This window comes from Onychomys torridus, chromosome X, assembly GCF_903995425.1.
Source record: "Onychomys torridus chromosome X, mOncTor1.1, whole genome shotgun sequence".
NCBI lineage: Eukaryota > Metazoa > Chordata > Mammalia > Rodentia > Cricetidae > Onychomys > Onychomys torridus.
The window spans coordinates 132,088,668-132,093,873 of NC_050466.1; positions in this window are offsets into that span (position 1 = coordinate 132,088,668).

Below are 5,206 nucleotides of genomic sequence, written 5' to 3' on the forward strand. Positions count from 1 at the left end.
TGCTGGGGCCATAGCTCACACCTTTAATCCCAGCACTCAAGAGGCAGAGGCAGGCAGATCTCTGAGTTTGAGGCCAGACTGGTCTATAGGGTGAGTTCTAGGACAGCCAGGGTTATACAAAGAAACAAGACAAAACAATAAAAGAAGCTCATCATCCTAGACTTCAGCCACCATGTCAAGGCTACACCTTCATCATTGCTACTCCTCAATCTCAAGGTCTCATCTTTCTAGACATTTAATAGATGATGGGCCCAGATACTACAGATTAGATCCACCACTGTGCCTCTGAAAACTGTCATCGTGAGCAGAGACACTAAAAGAGTCCCCTTACCCACTGGAGATGTGTTCCAATACCCTGGTACCTTCCTACAACCACAGACGCTACTGGAATATCAATCTACCTGATGATTTTTCCCTATACATTAGTTTATAAAGAGATGATTAACAGCTAATAATAAATTCAATTATGACAATGTTAATAATAAATGTTATGTGAATGTGGTTGGTCTCTTGAAATATTGTATAAGTGTATTTGGATTTCATGGTAACTAAGATGAGTAGCCTACTATTTTAGAGTGTTGTTTGTACATGGATAGCCCTTCATAATCTGACTTTGATATTACTGGAGAACTTCTGTAATCGTTAAAAGATTTCTGTTTTCCATTCCTGGTGCACCTCTACTATGCCACGAAGGGTATTTTTTGTCAGTGTGCAACCTTTATTCCAGAGTCCATGCCTAACAAACCCTCTAAGGGTCACATAGTGTCCTGTGAATGTTTAGGAGTAAACATATCCACCCAGAGAAATCTGTCTAGTGATACTACTGAATCTTGGCACCAGAAAAGGCTTATGTTCCCTTGAGAAAAACATATCTTTCAGAAGAGATCTCATTGATCTAACCATGACAAGTTGTAGTAACCCTCTGGGTCTCAATGTTTTCATGTGTAACACTGGGGTGACAGGTATATTCACGTTTGCTAAGAGGACTTGTTTACAATGTGCCTGACACACAGCAAGCATTCTGTGAAGTAGAAATTGTTTTTCCTTAAGGCTGCGTTCTATCTCAGCACAAAGCTGAGCCTCATATACAACAAACTCAGGGTTAGGGTTAGGGTTAGGGTTAAATGTGAAATGTGAAGTATTATAATGGTGTCAGTCATGGACAGGCTACAGAGACCCTCTTCAGTTCACTGCATACCTCTTTACAAACAGAGATCTGTAACTATTGCAAGAAACATGATTCTGTTTGATATCCTTTCAAGATCTGATTGAGGGAATATTTAGCATTCTGTTTGATCACTAGTAGACCTGCAGCTGAGGATCTCTCTGCAGCAATGACAAGGTTCTTAACTAAAGAAAGGAGGAACTTCCATCTGAGCTAGCCAGATGGGAAATGGTTTGGAGAGGAGTTCAAAACTTATCTTCTAGATATTTAGTGTGGGAGAAAACCCACCACCATGTTATCTCCACTATGTGTGAAAAAAAATCTCTTCTGTCATAAAATAATCTTAAGAAGATAACAACATCCTTCAAGATCTGTTTTCAAAATCTCTTGGGTGGGGACCATCCTTAGATTGAAGAATCAGCTTCTCAATGGAATTTATCAGAGAGGGGGGCCGTGCTAATGATCTAATTGCCCTGCATCAAATACTGACTGTGCATCTCAAAACACTAGCCCACATGAAATCATACCTTTTTGTCACCTTTTCATTGAGCTCTTACCACCCCTACAACTCAGACTTCCACTAATAATCTGTGCACAGTCTTTTGTCCTATCTTGAATTTGATGTTGTTCATATAGGAAGTCATCCATGTGAAAGGATAAAGACTGAGAATTATAGACAGCCCTATTAAATAAACAGCAATTCTAGTGCTAAAACAAACCCTGGGTAATGTTGCTATTTAATTAAAGGCTAAATTGCAAAAATTGATAATATGATTACATGATACTAATAACTGATTACATGCCTATAATTCCTGTCCTCGAGAGAATGAGCCAGGAGTGTTGTTAAAGAGTTTCAGGCCAGTCTAGGCTACATATCCAGTGTGTCTAAAAAATATGAAAAGTGGCATGGACATCCATCTGATAAAGATGCAACATATGTCAATCATCTTTACTGAAGAGTAGTTATTTTTCCTTTAGAAGCATCTGAGCCTGTAATGATGAAAGCTAACACCCTTCTGTCAACAGCTGTCTAGAGTAACTCTTCTATTCTGTGCCTGTTTTGTCAGTGTCAGGTGTATGAAGATTGGTTGATTTTTGCCCAGAGCTCAGTGTCTGGAAAGACAATGGGAAGGACAAAGGATGTATATTTCTTATCATCCATAGTGACCTCATGTCAGCACTTGGGGGCCTTGCCAATACAGATCCTGAGGTCACAGGGTCTTTCTGTATGCCCCTTGTCATCCATGCTTCCTGGGGCACCTGCAGATGCTGCTGTCCCTGTAAGTACTCTTATTCAGCAAGCATGAACCTATCCTGTGATCCACCTAAGAACAGAAGGTCCTGAGGGTCCAAAGTTATTCAGAGAACATGATGTACCTATGGCTGCCACGGCACCTTGTGTCTGCTGGCATGGATCTGGTTCAGGTGGAACCCAAGTACAGAGGTTCCTGAGTGCTTTGTGTGGTTTTGTTGGTGCACCAAGCCAAGCCATCAGTCAAGTCTTAGGAATTTCCCCTCCAACAGTGTCCACAGTCTTCAGAAAGTAAATCATTATTCCTAACATCAAGGCCCTGAGAGCATGGCCATCTTGGAGACATCAGCCCCTGTCCAGAGGATGTACCTGAGGACAGATTTGATCAAGGAGCACACCTTTGTTCATGAGCCAGATTAAAGAATGCCAAGGAGCTCCTTGGGTCCCAGAGACACATGAGAGGCCAAATCTTTGTGTCTCGGTGTCCAGACAGCCTGTTCAATTGCCCAGCTCCAAGATGTGTCAAAGAGATGGTGCTAAAGAAGTTGAGCCAGTGCAACAAAGGAAAAGAGAAGTGGGGTGGACTGCTTTGATTTGAGGTCCCAGATTACAAAAGGAGCAAACAGAATCTAAATTCCATGCCGTCTGCTTTCAAGCTGGTCACTAGAAATAGAGTAGCCTTGTCTTTTATTCCCAGATGTGAGCATCTGAACAGAAGCTTGAGGAGGAGACCTAGCAAGGAACTTCTCACCAGCCTGTTGGTCACCCAGGCTACTTCTGGACTGCTGTGAAGTCCTCTCTGACCCAAGGGGCCTCAGGTCTTTCTGCTCAGCCTCAGGGTAGCTATGGCCTTCCCTATCTGTCCAAGAGAGGATCTCTACCTTCCTCATTTACACTAGGGGGCCTAAGATATTCTGCCTCTACTCAATGGATCCTTGCCTTGCTCCTAAGGGGAACTGGTGCCTTATATATACTGTATACATCACAGAGAATTAAATTTGAACATAAGCATAATATTTAATTACAGTTGCAAGTTATAGCTGAACATTTATACAGTATAGGTATCAATTAAATATGAATTAAATTAATAATAAGGTTCAGAATAATTTTGAAATATGGGTATTTTAAGAATCCTAATGTAGCAGTTGGAGAGATGGCTCAGCAGTTAAGAGCATTTGCTGTTTTTCCAGAGTACTGGATTCAGTTACCAGCACCCATATGTCAGTTCACAACCATCTGTAACATCTTTCTGATGGATGACCTCTTCTGGCCTTCATGAGTGTGAGGGCACATGCATGTTGCACAGACATACATGTAGGCAAAGCACCCTTACACATAAAAACCAGTCTCAATATAACACATCAATTATTTGTTTTAATACTATTTATATCAGTCCACTGTATGCAGTACATAAACAGAAACAAGAAGTAGTTTTTCTGGCATAATGAAAGAGGTTACAGACCCTGTTCTGGGTCCTGTAAATATTTTCTGCACAGTGCTGTTTCCACCTGAAACCTCTCTGCATACAGTTCAAGCAGGAAATTTGCTGGATTTCCCATCATAGTCAGAGAATAGAGGTGTGATCCAAGTCATGTGCTTTGTCCTGTGGAGCTTGTTGTGTAAAGGAGTGTGTGTGGAGAGAGCAAGTAAACCATTGTTAATACACCTTGTGACACTTTGGAGTGATAGGCATCAAGAGCTCTTAAGAGGGACAAGGCCTGGGTGGAGTGGGGCTTGTAAAAGGGCACTTGCCTACCAGGTGCAGGGTGGGATTTAAGGAGGAGTCCTGGAGTAATACATTTTATAAAATGTTGAGACCAGATCGCTCCGTAGCCCTATCAGTCAAGGAACTCACTCTGTAGACAGGCTGGCTTTGACCTCACAGAAATCTGCCTGCCTGTCTCTCAAGTCCTGGGATGAAAGGCGTGGGCCACTAACCTGGCTAGAGTAAGACTCTAACCATGAAGTTTTCATTTGGAAAATTCCCAGCCCTCCGGTAGTCACCCTCGTTCTGTTTCCCCATCCATAAGCACAGGTGTCAGTTGCCCCGAGGCGGTAAAACACCACTTTAATATCACTACTCTGGAGGCAGGGCCAGGTGGATCTCTGTGGGTTTGAGGTCAGTCTGGGCTACAGAGTCAGACCCTGACTCAAAAACAGACCCCTGAATTTGGTGTTGGTAATTCATTTAGTTTTATTTGGTGTGTGAGGGTGAGTTGTTGCTTATTTGGTTTGTGTGTGTGTGTGTCTGTGTGTGTGTTTGTTTTTTGAGATAGGATTTCTCTGTGTAGCTTTGGTTGGCATGGAGCTCATTATGTAGATCATAGTGGACTTGAACTCATAAAGATGGCCTGCCTCTGCCTCCAAAGTGCTGGAATTACAGATGTCTTTAATTTGAAAGGAAGGTCCCTGTAGGTTTGTTTCCGTGGGACAGGACCACAGAGAAGGTAGGATGTGGAGGCTGTTTCTGTTTAGGAATAGATGTATTCAGAGTGGTGAGTCTTAGTGGATGAACTTGAGTATGTTGCCTCTCAGGCATCACATGAAGATGTCACAGTCAGAAACAGGAACTGTCTGATTAATGGGACATCTCTCTCCAGGGAGACCAGTTAAGGGAAAATGGCAGGTTGCAGGCTGTAGGTTCTGGGGAGGTAAGGTACCAGGAAGGCCTGGTAGATGGGGAATTTGCTGACCCTTGCCCACCTCTGGCGCTCCTTCCCCCCATCCCTCCCTCTGAAGATCCAGCATTAGCCTCGTGAGACCTCGTGGCCTTTGAGGAGGGCGCACCG